Source organism: Giraffa tippelskirchi, chromosome 5 (assembly GCF_054371585.1).
Source record: "Giraffa tippelskirchi isolate mGirTip1 chromosome 5, T2T-mGirTip1v1.2.pri, whole genome shotgun sequence".
Taxonomy (NCBI): domain Eukaryota; kingdom Metazoa; phylum Chordata; class Mammalia; order Artiodactyla; family Giraffidae; genus Giraffa; species Giraffa tippelskirchi.
In genome coordinates this window covers 21310283-21329033 of record NC_137279.1, presented here as the reverse complement: position 1 = coordinate 21329033, position 18751 = coordinate 21310283, and the positions used below count along the sequence as shown (strand labels likewise).

At 39.5% G+C, this 18751-nt stretch overlaps 1 long non-coding RNA gene across 12 annotated transcripts in view; it reads right to left on the bottom strand.

Annotated features, from left to right (window-relative positions):
- Nucleotides 1-18751, bottom strand: part of LOC145507395 (uncharacterized) — a 721493-nt gene that overhangs the window by 270238 nt on the left and 432504 nt on the right. For 7 of the 12 annotated variants that reach the window (XR_014054819.1, XR_014054810.1, XR_014054815.1 and 4 more), the window contains one exon: nucleotides 12206-12290. This is a non-coding gene — a long non-coding RNA (uncharacterized LOC145507395). Of the gene's footprint in view, nucleotides 1-265; nucleotides 322-4248; nucleotides 4371-12205; nucleotides 12291-18751 lie in introns of those variants that run through there. The other 5 variants (XR_014054820.1, XR_014054821.1, XR_014054829.1 and 2 more) reach the window with 2 other exon arrangements.

Here is an 18751-nt window from a genome sequence, read left to right as displayed (position 1 = left end):
AAAACTAGAACAAATAGTTCTAAAATTTGTATGGAACTTGGAAGACCTCAAATAGCTAAAACAACCTTGAGAAACAAAAGCAAACTTGGAGGTATCCAGCTCCCTGACTTCAAGTTATACTATCAATATAAAGCTATAGTCATCAAAACAATATGATACTGGCATAAAAACAAACACATAGATCAAAAGAACAAAACAGAGACCCTAGAAAGAAATCCACACTTGTATGGTCAGTTAAGTTATGAAAAAGGGGGTAGCAACATACCACAGGGCAAAAGATAGCCTCTTCAATAAATAGTGTTGGGAAAACTGGCCAACTATCTGCAAAAGAATGAAGTGAGATCACTTTCTTAAACCATATATAAAAATAAACTACAAATAGGTTGAAGACTTAAATGTAAGACTGAAAGCAAAACTCCTAGAAGAAAACATACCCAGAAAGTTTTTTGACACTGGTCATAAAATAATTTTTTGGATCTATCTCCTCAGGCAATGGCAATAAAACAAAAATTAACAAATGAGATAACATCAAACTAAAAAGTCTTTCTATACCAAAGGAAATCATCAACAAAATGAAAAGGCAACCTACTAAATGGGAGAAGATACTTGCAAATGATATGTCTCATAAAAGGTTAATGCCCCAAATACACAAAGAACTCATTAAAAAAATACAACAATCCAATTTAAAAATTGGCAAAGGATCTGAATAGCTTTTTTTCCAGGCAAGACATGCAGATGGAAAAAAGGTACATGAAAAGATGTTCAACATCACCAATCAATAGGGAAATGCAAATCAAAATCACAGTGAAAAACACCTCACACCTGCTAGAAAGGCTATTATTAAAAAGACAAAAAATAACAAGTATTGGGAGGATGTGGAGAAGAGGGAAAACTCAAGCACTGATGGTGAGAATGTGAGTTGGAAAACAGTACAGAGGTTCCTCCAAAAGTTAACAACAGAACTACTATACACTTCAGCAATCCCACCTCTGGGTATTTATCTGAATAAAAATGAAAATGTTAATTCTAAGAGATATATGCACCCTGATATTCACTGCAGCATTGTTTAAACCGCCAAGATATAGAAGCAACTGAAGTGTCCATCGATAGATGAATGAAGATGTGGTATACACACACAAATAAAACGCATCATAAAAAGAATGAAATTATGCCATTGCAACAAGACTAATGGACCTACAGGGTATTATTTTGATATATGACAGAGAAACACAAATAGCATATGATTTCATTTATGTGTGGAATCTTAAAAACCAACGAAGAAGACAGAAATTGTTTTAATGATTGAGAAAACATAGAACAAACTGATAATTGCCAGAAGGAAGGGACATGAGAAGATGGGTAGTTAGGGGAAGGGGATTAAGAGGTACACACTTTCAGTTACAAAGCAAATAAGTCATGGGGTTGTAAGGTATGACATAGGAAATACAGTCAATAATATTGCAATAACTTTGTATAATGACTGGGTATACTAGACTGAGATGGTAACTAGGCTTATCATGGTGATCATTTCATAATGTATAAAAATATCAAATCACTATGTTGTATACCTGAAAACAATACAATATTGTATGTCAATTACACTTGATATTTTTAAAAAGTTCCATTATTCCATTAAAGAAAAGTCTGTTTCCCCATCACCACTGCCAACCCCCATACCCGCTACTACTAAACTTTAGGGCAGAGATTTTGTTTAACTCAGAAACAAAAACTATGGATCAAATACCTGGCAAAAGGGAGATGCTAAAAGAAAGACAGAGACTCCTCTCAGCTCAAAGGGAGACAAACTAAAGCTCAACAGACGTCATATTGTGTTTAGCTTTGTTTCATGATTTGCTTTTCTTACCCTGTCTTAGCCAACCTCTCCAAATATTGCAGGACCTATATCCACTGGGACTTTTCTCACTTGCTTCCAGTTCCTTGTGTATAGAAGCCCTCCAATGGCAGCCAGTTACTTGAGAAGTACAAGTTCACTGATTTATATTCCAGCCACCTTCTGGAAGGGGCTGTGGTCCAGCTGCACATTTGTGTATTCATTGAGCCATACTCCCTACTCCACATCCTCCTGACAGCTGCAGATAGCAAAGACATTGTCCATAAAGTATGCGAGAGGAGCAGAGGGATAGGCTTAACCATCAATTGGAAGAGAGAGCAGCCTTGGTGCAACCAAGAGAGGAGGACTGGTAGAGAATTAGGAACTGAATAGGGAACAGGTAGTATCTTCTCATCCTGTTGATATCCATTTAAAACTACTGTTCAGTTTCAGCACTATCAATTACCATTACACACTGTTCAGAATAGAATATTTGAAATATCCTGAAACTGTATTCAGGAGCTTACATGCAAAGGCATTGAACTTTAGCCTTCTCTTTTTCTCTTATTCTTTGAGTATGATCTTGCTGATCGTAAGCCCTGGAGTAAACAGTTCAAAACCAAAAAGGAACAAGAAGTTGAAATGGCTGAAGGTGTATAGGAAGCAAGTTAGTAAAAAAGAAAAAGGTCAGAAACCTAGTATTCTTGTTAACAGTAGAGTGTAAAGAGGAGGAATTACCCATGGGTCTTGGCTACCATATCTGTAACAGCAGCAGCAGTTGACAGATGAAAAACAGAACTACCAGCCCATAGGAAAAGGAATCAATGAAGCCACAGCTGAGCCAAGAGATGTAGTTCTCTGATGAATGATCCTGCATCTTAAGGATAAAAACTGGGCCACCTCCACTTGAGTTGCTCTCTTCTGTCATCCCACAGCTTATATTCTGTATTTTGGCTCCAGATTACATAAAGCCTAATATGACCCACTTGTGATGTTCTCTGTATGTTTTCTTAGTAAGTCTTGTCGCTAGAATTACATGACTTTAGGGCCAGAACAATATTACAAATTTTGTTTTTTAAAGTCTGATATTATCTAACATGTCTATGGGCAGGGAAGTGGCCCTCAAGTTCCTATCCTTCTCATAAAATGTCCAGGTCATAATAAACACACACAATTTTATCTACCATGAGGCATATCATCTTTGCATTTTAGAGTAAACTTTCTTTCAGTTCATTGGTTAAAACTTGCAATTCCTTCAATTTCAATGCAATTCCCAGTGACAAAATAGCTCAAATCCTTAGGTCTTTAATTTTCTTTCCTTTTCCCTCCCTGCTTTCTTCTCTTTTAATCTCTTTCACCTCTCCATTAGATCATTCCAGCAGATTAAAGGAGAGTATTCCAGACACTACTGAATATAGAACACATTTATCCTACTTAACTACAAGAGGAACAGAGACAAAGTATGAGAAAGTACATCGTTTAGAGTAGTGGTGGAGGATCAAGCTTTTTCAAAACTAGCTAGCCATGGCTTCACTCCAGTGCCACAGAAGTGATTCTGTCTTTTGTGCTACAAAGCCACATGGTGGAGTCCTGCACAGTAAGATTCACCTATTAGGGACAGGTCAAGATATCTGATGACAATCACACATACACAGCAGATATAATATGAATCTTAATGTGGCAGAACAAGCTTTCTTTTATCAGAGAAGAAATTTGGGGATCAAAAAGAATCTATTTGGAGTCGCATTTTCATCATATAAGATTCAGATGCTATTTTCCACCAATGTGAAGGCTCTTTGTAATAAAAATAGGCTCAAAAAGTAATCATATATTCCTTAAAAGTACTATCAGGATTTTTATTTCTCAAGATATAGGTTTAAAGTCATGTCAACAGGAAGAACATACTTTCCTCTTTCAGGGAATAAACTGATTTTCTTCAACTAGCTCTATCAAGAAATGTTTGCATTTGGGAAATTCCCAGTCGTCAGGAGTGGAGAGTTAGAACCACAAGCAAATCATCCTTCTCACTATTTCTCTGTTCAGTCTGTCCCTACTCAGAGTCAGCAAACCTCAGGACAGAGGAAGGAATCTACTTATCTACCTGAAATCTGGAATACTGATGTTTCCAAAACTCAAGTAGACACAGAGACTCTAGACTTCTTTCTCATGGGTTTTCTGAAAGAGCAGATTGGCTTCCCCACATTTGGGGAGAAAACCTTGAAAAGTGACACATAAAGAGAACAAGACTAAATTGGGGAAACAGAGAGTTGTCGAGAGAGGGCATATGCATGTGGATCTCCCTCCAAACACTCAAACTATGAGACAGAGACCATCTATCCCTGGTATGTTATGAGAATGAGTTAGTGATGTAAGTTTCCCAATTCTTGATCCTCTCACTTTGCACTGTCTCAGGATACCTTTCCATTCTTCATGAAAAGAGTTGTCTAAACTTCCATCAGGGCTCTAATGTTTGCAGTGTGGAAAAGGCAGAAATGGTACTGTTCAGGAATTGGGCAGGATCCTGATCACCATGTGGACTCTGGCAAGGGAACATAGAAATCATCAGTTGCTTTGTGAACCACTACATAGTGAGGACTATGAACTACTTGTTTAAGACTCAAAAGCCTAAAGTCCACCAAGAGGTTAATAGGGCTTTGAGGATCATTTCTTCTACCTAGTGATAGAGAAAGTAGGGGTCCTGCTATACTCAGAATACAGTAGACATCTTGGTTAATGACCCTAAATAAGAATTTAATTTGAGCCTATCAACACATATAAAAGCTAGAGTGTAAAAATCAAGACATAGTTATCATGGTGATATAGACCAGAAAAAGAAGTGATTAAGTTCAGTTCAGTTCAGTTGCTCAGTCATGTCTGGCTCTTTATGACCCCATGGACTGCAGCACGTCAGGCCTCCCTGTGCATTACCAACTCCTGGAGTTTACTCAAACTCATATCCATTGAGTCAGTGATGCCATCCAGCTATCTCATCCTCTGTCGTCCCCTTCTCCTCCTACCCTCAATCTTTCCCAACATCAGGGCCTTTTCAAATGAGTCAGCTCTTTGCATCAGATGGCCAAAGTACTGGAGTTTCAGCTTCAGCATCAGTCCTTCCAATGAATATTCAGGACTGATTTCCTTTAGGATGGACTGGCTGGATCTCCTTGCTGTCCAAGGGACTCTCAAGAGTCTTCTCCAGAACCATAGTTCAAAAGCATCAATTCTTCGGTGCTCAGCTTTCTTTATAGTCCAACTCTCACATCCATACATGACTGCTGGAAAAACCATAGCTTTGACTAGACAGACTTTGGTGGCAAAGTAATGTCTCTTTTTTAATATGCTGTCTTCAGTTCAGTTCAGTTGCTCAGTCGTGTCCAACTCTTTGTGACCCCATGAACTGCAGCATTCCAGGCCTCCCTGTCCATCATCAACTCCCGGAGTCTACCCAAACTCATATCCATTGAGTCGAGGATGCCATCCAACCATCTTATCCTCTGTTGTCCCCTTCCCCTCCTGTCCTCAATCTTTCCCAGCATCAGGGTCTTTTCAAATGAGTCAGCTCTTTGCATCAGGTGGCTGAAGTATTGGAGTTTCAGCTTCAACATCAGTCCTTCCAATGAACACCCAGGACTGATCTCCTTTAGGATGGACTGGTTGGATCTCCTTGCAGTCCAAGGGACTCTCAAGAGTCTTCTCCAACACCACAGTTCAAAAGCATCAATTCTTCGGCGCTCAGCTTTCTTCACAGTCTAACTTTCACATCCACATATGACGACTGGAAAAACCATAGCCTTGACTAGACGGACTTTTGTTGGCAAAATAATGTCTCTGCTTTTAAATATGCTATCTAGGTTGGCCATAACCTTCCTTCCAAGGAGTAAGTGTCTTTTAATTTCATGGCTGCAGTCACCACCTGCAGTGATTTCGGAGCCCCCCAAAATAAAGTCTCTCACTCTTTCCCCAACTATTTCCCATGAAGTGATGGGACCAGATGCCATGATCTTAGTTTTCTGAATGTTGAGTTTTAAGCCAACTTTTTCACTCTCCTCTTTCACTTTCATCAAGAGGCTCTTTAGTTCTTAACTTTCTGCCATAAGGCTGGTGTCATCTGCATATCTGAGGTTATTGATATTTCTCCTGGCAATCTTGATTCCAGTTTGTGCTTCATCCAGTCTAGCATTTCTCATGATGTACTCTGCATGTAAGTTAAATAAACAGGGTGACAATATACAGCCTTGATGTACTCCTTTCCTGATTTGGAACCAGTCTGTTGTTGCATGTCCAGTTTTAACTTGCTTCTTGGTCTACATACAGATTTCTCAGGAGGCAGGTCAGGTGGCCTAGTATTCCCTTTTCTTTAGGAATTTTCCAGAGTTTGTTGTGATCCACACAGTCAAAGGCTTTGGCATAGTCAATAAAGCAGAAGTAGATGTTTTTCTGGAAGCAAAATTTTATTGCTGTTGTTCAGTCACTAAGTCATGCTTGACTCTTTATGACCCCATGGACTGAAGCATGTATATATGTATCTCCAAAAGATTCCCAATAATTGAGGCCAAGAAAAAGACTGGAAACTCAAAAACAACTCAGGGTAGAACACAGAAGAATTCATGTTTTCTGGATTGATAATTACCTGATCCAATCTCAATAGATACCTTATATTTATGTTCTACTTTTATAAATTTCTCTCATGTGATTCTCATTACAACCTTAGAGAAGAGGGATAAATTAATCCTAGGAAGTAGAGATAATGGAATAGATAAGACCTTATCTCTCATCTTGCTTTTTCATGTGTCCTCACTGTTCCAGGATCTGTACTTTTCTTTTAGACTCTGCCTGTGTTGCGGGAACTTCTTAGATGCATGTCTATCCCATGTACTTGCTTCATGCCAAGGCAGATAAAACTTGTGTTGACAGAGAAAAGAATGAAGTAGATGTGCTGATCAAAATGTCAGTGGGAATACTTGTTTCAGAGAGAGACAGACAGAGTAGTCTAGGTTTTTTCCAGCTCTTGAGACCGAACTTTCTTTTTTGTGCCCAGGTTTTATAAATTTTCTCTAATCCCTTTCTTTAGCTGGAGAGGATTGTATTTTTTACAACCAAGATATCCCTGACAAAGATCATATCAATCTCCCCTTCAGTGGAGCCACATGGATGCCCTGTGAGCATCCACTTGTTGGTTGGAGCCAAGCTGAACCAGCCTTGTCTTTCCCATCTCATGGAAAAAGCTAACAACATTGATATCTCTATTCCACCTCTTGCTCTCTCTTTTTTTTTTTTTTAAATCACTGACGTGTACTCTCTTCACTCTCTTGTTTTCATTGTGCACACTGGGGTCCACATTTCATGGAAAATGAAAACCTCTACCTTTTCAGCCTTTCAATTTCTTACTAAATGGAAATAAGGCTGTCTTCAAAAGCCATGTTTTCACTTTCAGTTCAAAACAGAAGGTACTCACTCTCCCACACCATATGTGTCATCGGGCCCTGAGAAGGAATCTTTGTCCTCCTGGCTTCCCTCTACCACTTCAGTGTTATACCACAGAATTTTCTTTTGACATATAATCCAACTGCCATCTGCATCGGTTTCTTCATGCTATATATTAGGTGGCATATGCTCATGTGCTGAATTGCTCTAAAACATCTCACCATTGTCACTCCTTTCTACAAGGCTGATGAGAAGTTTCCTAGAATTCTATTCTGCACGTTTACTGTATGTAACTGCTTCAATTTTTTTTAAAGTCTTTCTTTCTACTTGGAACACCTAGGATGATGTCATTTTCTGATTCAAGACATAAGAGGTAAAAATCTGTTTCTAATCCTTATACTTCCTTTCATGCGGAAAAGTATCACTAGTTTTATACTCCTAGACCCTTTCTTCTGCCTTCGTGAAGTTGGATGACCTAAATGATTTATGAGTCTGGCCAAGGATATAGGCATGCCTAGATCTGTCTCTTTCTGTCCCTCTCCTTTCAGAATCTCATCTACTTTCAAAGAGCATATCTTCTTTCCTAATTTCTGATCATATGAGAGGGGTCTGCGTCTCATTCCCTAGAAGAAACCTGTAGAGGTTCAGAGTTTTCTAAGCCTGGGTATCTCAGCCTAGGGTTCAATATTATTGGACAGTAGACTTATGGGCAGATATAAGCTACATTTTTGAAAATTAATTTTATCAGTGATAAAGATCACCTTTTTGATTCTCACCTGTTTTAACTCTTGTCTTTCTTAATTGGCTTCAACCTGAGATTGAACAAAGGATTCTGTTTATGGGATCCCATATAAAACTCTAACACTATAATTCATTTATTTGCAGGTAACATCCTCAACTTTATATAATATATCAGCAATTTTTCTCTTTACCCATGCCCCTGTCATGATCCTATATTCCTTCATTTGTGGACAATCAGATCAATAACCTTGATGCAGGTATCCTCAATCCCTTTTCACTTAGCAATCCATTCCTACTGCCTTGCTCTGACACATCCAGCTCTGCCTCATGCCAAATTTTAAATTCCATTTTTTTTTTTTTAACCTCAACCTTCAAAATATCTCTCTCTCTTTTTCCCTCACTTTACTCCAGGCCCGCCAGGTCTGTTCTGTGGACTTCCATCCTTTCACATAGACCCTCTATTCTACGGTTCATCAATCAACAATTCCCTGGCTTACAATTTGAACTCCTTCCACCTTGGTTCCAAAGCAAATCCCTATCATAGGTCAATCCAAACATTCACATTCTGCGTTCTTATACTTTAGTAGCTATGTACTAATGGAGAAAAATCACTATTCTCTAGACTGATGCCACCCTTGAGATAAGGCCTTAAATTTCAGCTGGATCTTCCTTGATGTCCTTTAATCTTTGAATATTTCCCTGGTCTGGGTCTGTTGAATTCACAGCTAGTACAAACTACCAGATTCCTTGAACACATAATTAGCCCTTTTTTCCCACACTCTTTGAATCTGACTTTATTTCTCACATCACAAAAACAATAATGATCACTGAGAATTTCCATGAGCTCTTACCCACCCCTTCACAAATAATCAAACCACCTTTCTTATCTCCCTCTTACTGGTCTCAAAGGAAGAAAAGAACCTGCCTAAAGTTTAGCCGTCTCCCTTCAACAGGGTTCCAGTCACTCAACCTCTAAGACTCTGACCACATCTATAGGCTCCTCTATCCAATTTCTCTTTCATTCTGGCCATTTCTTCCTAGTTTGTGAGGATAGAAATAGACTCAAGTCTCTTCTAGCTGAAAAAAAACAATTTCCTTTATCCCACCACTTATTATCTATAAGCTATTTTCCTTTAATAAGCGAACTTATACAATGCCTGCACATAATTCTTATTCCATCTTTTCAACTCATTCCAGGCAACTGTTTTTGGGTCCCTATCATAGTTAGTTGTCTAGTGACTTTGACACTAATGGCCACGCTTTCCTTGAAGCTTTTTCTTCTCCAGGGTTCCTTATGACCTTTTTCTTCTCTCTCTTTTTTTTTTTCTGTTTTACTTTATTCTTTCTTCTGATTGCCCTTTACTTGCTTTGATAATTACTTATTGTACTTCCTGGCTCCCCTCTTACCATCTGCCTCTTAAGTGCTTGATGTTCCCAGAGGGTTCCGTTCTCAGTCCTCTTTTTATTGTGAGTGCCCTCTCTGTGCGATTTATCTGCGTTCACAGCTTCATCTACTATGTATAAATATTTGGCTTCAAAAGCCTTACCTCTTACTCTCTCCTGGTTTGTACCAGAGCTGTTCACCACACATGTCCATCTAAAATCTTTTATATGAAACTCAAATTGAGCTTTCTCCCAAGAAATTCACTGTCATCCAACATAAAGCCTGACCCTTTCCCTTTATTTATTAGCTCAGTGAAAGCAGCTTAATCTATAGAGTAGCACATACCAGAAATCTGGAAGTCATTTTTCCTCCCTTAGGCACATATCAACTTCCACTATGTCTTTCTTTCCTATTTTCTTAATGTTTCATATCGATCACCTTCTTTCTATGTTTGTTACCATTTTCCTAATTTTTTCATTCATATATCTTGCTTAGAAAATTGCAGACGTTTCCTGTTGTTTTTCTGTATCTATCCTCATCTCCACCCAATCCACCTGACACCAGGGAGATCTTTCTAATATACACACCTACCTATGCTACTTTCTGGCTCAAGATCATCCCCTAGCTCCCACTGCCCTTAGGGAAAAATTACAGATTCTTTGAAAAAGCCTGGAAGACCAATTATTCGGCTGTGGCCAAGCCCTCTAGTTAGAATCAACACGTTTGGTTAGCTAAATTAGAAGACTTAGCCAAGGTCACACACCTGGCAAATTGTGGGATAAGGACTGAAATTTAAGATTCTTGGACTCCACACTCAATGCTTTCTTCATTGCTTCATTCCACCCACACCATCATTTTAGAGAAACTGAGAAGTGTCATAGGAATCTAAAAGCTATGAACAATAGCCCAATGCTCCCAGTCATTTCCATGTTCTGAGATCTACAAGTTATTGCTTTTTTGGTAAGCCAAAGAGAGTCACCATTACCAGATGAAAACTGATCAATTTAGGTAGAGGCCACTTCCTGATCCCTGTGAGCTTTTGGAAGTAGAAGAAGTTTCCATGATAGCTAAATATTAATTAGAACTTCTACAAAACAAGGAATATGAAGTGGCTATCCCAGAAGGGACACCTTTGTCTGCAATCAATTTCTATGCAGCCCCAAATTTTTCCTAACTTGGAGTCTTTTCAAGTGCCCCGCTTCTAGGTAAGACATTTAAAACCTTAAATTTCATTTATGTAAGTGGGTGGGTATTGGTGATGGACAGGGAAGCCTGGCCTAATGCAGTCCATGGGATTGCAAAGAGTTAGACATGACTGAGTGACTGAACTAAACTGAACTGGGTAGGTAAGAATACCTTGTTTGAGTTTGCCTGGCATTTGGATTGCATGAATCACTTTCATGCCCTTAAAAAATTAAAGTGAAATTTTCAGTCCTCCTGGCCTATGAGTCTATGGAGCCATGTCATTTAAACCCTTCTTTTCGGTTTTCCTTTTAGTGCTGTTTCCATGTCAGAATCTCCTCCTGGCCTCTAATTATGGAGAGAGAGAAATCTAAAGGAATCTATAAGATACAACCCATGCCACCCAGTCATCCCAGGACAGAATCGACCTAGAAAGCTCTTCCCCAAATTTTCTAAGTTCTAGCTTATTTCACAAAGCTAGACTTTTGGACTTATTCCCATGTCATCCACTGCCAGGGGATGCCACCTACAACAGACGCAGCAGAAGTTCAGCACCTCATAACCAGAATTTGCTGGGACCCGTTTTTCAGCTTTTTGACCTGAGACAGGGAGAGAGGAGTGCCAGCATGTCCCACGGAGGTGTGAGAGTGCAGTTACTAACACAGCAGGAGCCAGCAGCAGACTCCAGCCATCATGGCAGGTTTTGTGAAAGAGCCTGGAGGTATCTGCTGCACCTCACACTAATTTTTTTTCTCTCATAAAGAAGTTGGTGTAAAGTCATTTAATCACTGAGTGTTAAGTGAACACCTAATTATGTTAGGCTGGTGAATTCTCGGCTCCCAGGGGCTGGTAGAGTTTGGTTTTTATCCTTCTTTAGAGCACCCACTTTGTCTTTTTCTCCTCACTCTCAGCTATGTGTTTCTTTTAGGCTACTTTTAAAGACAGCTGTATTGAAGAAAATAGTTATTCAATGCTGAATCAAATAATGGGAATAGTCTTCAAAGTTTTCAAAAACTGCTTAAAAACTGAAAACTGTGATATAATAGGTGAATGAGAGTTCTGGAATATAAAGAATACAGATTTAAATTCCACCTTCACCATTTGCTAGCCACTTGCCTTGGGCAAATTACTCAAATTTTCTGAACCATAGTTTCTGGAAAATGAACGTAAGAATTTTTATCTTCACCCACCTGGCCAGCAAGTTTGGAATTCCTGCAGGCTCATTTTGAAGCCTTCTAGTCTTATTTATGTTTTATTCCTTGGTGATCTCAATCATGCCTATGATTTTAATTGCTACTTTTGTAAAGTCACCTCAGAAATGTCTGTCTTTGACACATCTCTCTCCTCTAATCTACTGATATGTCTTATGACCTATCTGATAATTCCACTTGGATGCCACCTCAGCCTCTCTCCTGTACAACACGGGCTTTTTCAAGGATTCTCTATCACAAGATATGACTTCAGCATCCATGCCATTCCACAAGCCAAAACCTTTGGCATTATCCTTGACTGTTTCCTCTCCATGTCCCCAATATTCAATCAATCAGCAACTCTATCAAGTTTACCTCCTGGTATGTATTGAAATGTACAATTTTCCCATCTCCTTGAATGCCACACGATTATAAGCTACTATCATTTCTCACCTGTAGCATCATCCAAACTGACTGCCCTGTATGCACCATTGCCAACTTTCTCCAATCCATTTTCCTCTTCACATCCAAAATAATCCTGAAAAACAAAAATGTAATTCTGTTACTGTCATCTACTAAAAAGAGTTACATGACTCTTCATTGCCTTCACGATGGAGGCCAAAATCCCTTCCAAGGCCCACAAATTCTTTTTTTTTTTTTTAATTAATTTATTTAATTGGAGGCAAATTACTTTACAATATTGTAGTGGTTTTTACCATACATTCACATGAATCAGCCATGGATGTACATGCGTCCCCTATTCTGAACCCTCCTCCCCATCCCATCCCTCTGGGTCATCCCAGTTCACCAGCCCTGAGCTCCCTGTCTCATGCATCAAACCTAGACTGGCGATCTATTTCACATATGGTAATATACATGTTTCAATGCTATTCTCTTAAATCAACCCACCCTCGCTTTCTCCCACAGAGTCCAAAAGTCCGTTCTTTACATCTGTGTCTCTTTTGCTGTCTCACATATAGGGTCATTGTTATCATCTCTCTAAATTCTATATATATGTGTTAATATACTATATTGGTGTCTTTCTTTCTGACTTACTTCACTCTGTATAATAGGCTCCAGTTTCATGCACCTCAATAGAACTGATTCAAATGCATTCTTTTTAATAGCTGAGTAATATTCCTTTGTGTATATGTACCACAGCTTTCTTACCCATTCATCTACCGATGGACATCTAGATTGCTTCCACTTCCTAGCAATCATAAACAGTTCTGCGATGAACATTGGAGTACACATGTCTCTTTCGATTCTGGTTTCCTTGGTGTGTGCGCCCAACAGTGGGATTGTTGGGTCATATGGCAGTTCTATTTCCAGTTTTTTAAGGAATCTACACACTGTTTTCCATAGTGGATGTACTAGTTTGCATTCCCACCAACAGTGTAAGAGGGTTCCCTTTTCTCCACACCCTCTCCAGCATTTATTGTTTGTAGACTTTTTGATAGCAGCCATTCTGATTGGCGTGAGATGGTACCTCATTGTGGTTATGATTTGCATTTCTCTGATAATGAGTGATGTTGAGCATCTTTTCAGGTGTTTGTTAGCCATCTGTATGTCTTCTTTGGAGAAATGTTTGTTTAGTTCTTTGGCCCATTTTTTGATTGGGTCATTTATTTTTCTGGTATTGAGTTACATGAGCTGCTTGTATATTTTTGAGATTAATTATCAGTTGCTTCATTTGCTATTATTTTCTCCCATTCTGAAGGCTGTCTTTTCACCTTGCTTATAGTTTCCTTCATTGTGCAAAAGTTTTTAAGTTTAATTAGGTCCCATTTGTTTATTTTTGCTTTTATTTCTATTACTCTGGGAGGTGGTCATAGAGGATCCTGCTGTGATTTATGTCGGAGAGTGTTTTGTCTATGTTTTCCTCTAGTAGTTTCACAGTTTCTGCTCTTACTTTTAGATCTTTAATCCATTTTGAGTTTATTTTTGTGTATAGTGTTACAAAGTGTTCTAGTTTCACTTTTTTACAAGTGGTTGAGCAGTTTTCCCATCACCACTTGTTAAAGAGATTGTCTTTTCTCCATTGTATATTCTTGCAAGGCCCACAGATTCTGGTCTCTGCTTATTTCTTGGGTTTTACTTGTCACTTTGCCCTTCATTACTCCATGAACTCTAGTTTCATTGGATTTTTTTTAAGTAAATCCTGTTTTTCCTGCCACAGGGTTTTTGCACACACAATTTTCTTTGCCTCTAGCACTACTCCAACTCTCAATGCTACTGAATACAAATATGCATCTTCTCATATTTACAGTTAGTTTCTACCCATCTCAGATAACAAGAGTTCCAACACTATTTCCTCCAGAAAGCCCCTTGACACAAGCTTTCCCATACATTTGTGTAGGTTTCACCATACACAAGAGCATCTGGCTGGGGGACAAGTTATGAATGCAAGTGATCCACACTCCATTCTCTAATCCCTATATTCTGGCACAGAACCACATGTCCTAGACAACAATATTTAATCCTTTCAAAGGCGTTGTAAGTGCTAGTCATCAGCATCTGTCCTACATCCTTTGTTGTTTAGTCGCCGAGTTGTATCTGACTCTTTGCAACCTCATGGACTGTAGCCTGCCAGGCTTCTTTGTCCATGGGATTCCCCAGGCAAGAATCCTGGAGTACGTTGCCATTTCCCTCTGTAGGGGATCTTCCCAATGCAGGGATCAAACCCACATCTCTTGCTTGGCAGGCAGATTCTTTACTGCTGAGTCACCTGAGAAGCCCTCATACAACTAGGTCAAACTTTATGTTTCTTAGAGACAAAGATGTAGAGAACAAATGTATGGACACCAGGGTAGGGAGAAGCGGGGGTAGGATAAACTGGGAGATTGGGATTGACGTGTATGTATTACTGATACTATGCATAAAACAGACAACCAGTGAGAACCTACTGCATAGCCTAAGGAACTCTACTCAGTGTTCTGTGGTGACTGAAATGGAAAGGAAATCCTAAAAAGAATGGGTATATGTATAGCTGATTGACTTTGCTGTGCAGTAGAAACTAACACAATGCCATAAAGCAGCTATACTCCAATAAAAATTAATTTTTAAAAAGTTCTATATTTCTTGCTACCATAATACCATTCATACTACTTCACACAATTCCAATTTTCTATTTACTTGTATATGTAGATGTGCATGCTCGAATGCTAAGTCATGTCCAACTCTTTGCAACCCCGTGGACTGTAGCCCACCAGGCTCCTCTGTCCATGAGATACTGGAGGGGGTTGCCATTTCCTCCTCCAGAGGATCTTCCCAACCTAAGGATCAAACCCATGTCTCCTGTGTCTCCTGCCTTGGCTGGCAGATTCCTTACCACTGAGCCACCTGGGGAGCCTGTTTACTTACATGAGGGTATGCTTTTAATGTCTGTTTTAGCTCCCAGGAATTATCTTTCATTTAGTCACCATTTTATCCATTGACTAATTTAATCTTTGACATCTAATAGGTGTTCAATAAATATGTGTGGAATGAATTAATAATGAATGACAACATTACCGTAAGGGTAAAGTTTTGTTTGTGAAAGCAGCACATTGTTGCCTAAAACCAAGGAAATACTCAAATGAGTATTTGTTTGAAAATGAAACAAATATTAAATGACATGGCACTGAAATATTAAATGACTCAGTTGGGGTCACAGCAATACAAAGTGGGTAGCATGAGGTCAAGCCTTCAAGGTGATCACTCAGTATATGGAGAAGCTCTGGGAATATGTTCACAAGTGTCTTTGGAGCATGAAGATGTCTATTTGGGACATGCTGCTGCTGCTGCTGCTAAGTCGCTTCAGTCGTGTCTGACTCTGTGCGACCCCATAGACGGCAGCCCACCAGTCTCTGCCATCCCTGGGATTCTCCAGGCAAGAATACTGGAGTGGGTTGCCATTTCCTTCTCCAGTGCATGAAAGGGAAAAGTGAAAGTGAAGTCTCTCAGTCGTGTCTGACTCTTAGTGACCCCATGGACTATAGCCTACCAGGCTCCTCCGTCCATGGGATTTTCCAGGCAAGAGTACTGGAGTGGGGTGCCATTGCTTTCATGAGACCCCTGTAATTCTTGTCCAGTATTATGTCCAAGGCAACATACTGGGAAGAGTGGGCTTCAGGGACTACCTGCTTGCTCTTTACCCTTAAAATACGGTCAGATAAAGTTAATCATTTGATTGGTGCCACTTAGAAAAATTAAACCAAAGGCAGGAGTCCAGTAAAACCTCGGTTGCCATCTCAGATAAAAATCATTATGATCATCATGGCTTGTGTATATTGAGTACTTTTGTGACAGGCATTATGGTAAGTGTTCTACATGCATTATTCATTTCACCTACAACAATCCTATGATGTATTAAGTTGAGTTATATGAAGTTGTCAATATCCGACCCATTTGCCCCACCAAAATGGTAATTTTATATGTTTCAATCTAACAGATACATTACCTCCATTTTAAACATGAGTGTTTGGGCTGTGAGAGCTGGACCATAAAGAAGGTGAAAGGCCGAAGAATTGATGCCTTCAAACTGTGGTGCTGCAGAAGACTTCTGAAAGTCCCTTGGACAGCAGGGAGATCAAACCAGTCAATCTTAAGGAAAATCAACCCTGAATACTCCTTGGAAGGACTGATGCTAAAACTGAAACTCCATATTTTGGTCATCTGATGTGAACAGCTGACTCATTGGAAAAGTCCCTGATGCTGGGAAAGATTGAGGGCAGAAGGAGAAGAGGGCGTCAGAGGGTGAGATGGCTGGTTGGCATCACCGAATGGACATGCATTTGGGCAAACTCCGGGAGATGGTGAGGGACAGGGAGGCCTGGCGTGCTGCAGTCCATGGGGTCACAAAGAGTTGGACATGACTGGGCAACTGAATAACAGCAATCTGAAATTTCAAGAGCCAGGATTAGAATCCAGGTAAGCTTCTAGGACTAGATGGTGAACAGTCCTGACTTGTCTCCTGAGGGGCAAGTCATAGACAGGAACTAGAAACCAAGAATCATTATTATTCTATTTTAATCTTCATGGCTTCTCCGTATTTACTGTATCACTTCCACCAACTGCGTCTTTGTGGTGATTCATGGTAAAACTCTATACAATAAAATGGACTGTGTGCATCTTTTTTCAGGGAGACTAAACCCTACTTCCTATCCAGGCCTTGACCTGAATAGAAATTCTGACAAAAACCAACACCCAGAGCATCTGAATTCATGTTCTTCCTACAACATCAGCTGCAGGGAAATATGAAGTCCTTCTCAGGTCTCTGCCTTGGCCAGGTCAGAACCTTATCACCAGCAACACAGAACTGACAGGAACTTTACAGGTCCCATGCTCCAGGTACCTCTTTTTAAAAATGAGAAAGTTAATTAAACAAGCATTTACTGAGCACCTACTAGAAGCCAGGGGCTATGCTAGCTCTCGGTCCCAAAGGTGTGAACCAGAGAGATACAGCTCCCTGTGGAGTTTACAAATTGAGCAGGGGAAGAGTGATAAAAGGCAAGACCCTGTAGTACAATTATTAACAGTGAAGATGGCCAGGTATGGAAATTTCCTGAGGAATTGGCTTGAGTGGTATGAACAAACTAGGCTAACAGAGAGTAGCTGCTTAAGTGAAGTGGTCTGCTCAGGGTCACTTGATTAGTTGTATAACGGCACAACTTACAAGCCTCTCTGCCTTAGCAGTAAACAGGATAATATTTGTTAATTGATAGACTTGTGAGTGTTAAATGGGCAGGTATACATAAAACATTTAATGCCCAATAGCTGCTTAATAAGTGTCTGTTTCCTTCCCACATTTTTCCTGGTCTGGAATATTTTCTGCTATATGATATTGCATTTATTAGGACACAGAGCCCTTCAGGGTCAATAACTTCACTCAGTTTTGATATCTGCTTAACTTGTGGCAATGCTGCAGACTGGGCAGCATGATTGGAAAATTATGGCCTTTCTCATTACTGGGCCAGGAGCTTTATGTCACAGCCAGGAGCTGACTACTTTCTGTTTTTCATTATAGGCTTGTTCATGTTTTCACATGATCAAAACTAGTTATAACTAACTTACAAAGTAGAAAAACTCATATTTTCTCTGGCATATCCACTTTGCCAGGGCACTTTAGAATTACACAATGGCCAGTTAGGTAGAGAGGCACTGCTTGGGAGGGGGGTGTCTTTTTATTACTAATATGTTAATTATCATTATAAATAATTTTATCATAACAAAAGCCATTGATAATTATTATATAATTATAATTATCACATTATAAGATTGTTATTATATTAATAGTTAGTAATGAATATGTCTTCCACACACCAGTCACTACTCTAGGTTCATCACAGGGAAAGTCCTGTGTGATTTCCCATGGAATATAACAGTATACTACAGGTGATAGGAACCCTTTGTAGTTTATGGCAAAGTAGTGATATGACCACATTTTAGAATAGGAAGAACCTTGAGAGAATGAAGAGAATACTTTGGATACATGGATGAGAGGTGAGGAGATGAGGTAAGAGTCCAGGAGAGAAGACAAGAACCTATTTAGGGGCAAAATCACCAAGACTGGATGAATGACTGATAGGGGAAGGGGCTGGGTGGAGAGGCAGAGGAATGCTCCACAAACCAAGAAGCAGAATTAATAAAGAAAGGCAGATTGATCCTAGCGAAGGTTGAGACTTGCAAGCTCAGTTTAGAAACTACTCAGTTTAAGGTGACATTTGCATAAGTGCAATTGTTTAAGCCCCATAACTGGATGAAAGCCCCAGGAACAGTGGATGGAGTGAGAAAATGAGAGAGCAGAGAATAAACCCCTGGGGAACAGCCATATTTAAAAAGCTAACAGAGAAAGAACTTGTAAAGGAGAGGGAGAACTGGTGTAGGAAGAAGTCAGAACAGTATTTTGGTGTTTATATATAAAATTTTATTTATTTAAAATCATATACATATCAGATATATCCACATATGCACTCTCTCTGCTTCTGCAAGGATGGAAGCTCTATGAGGGTGTGAACT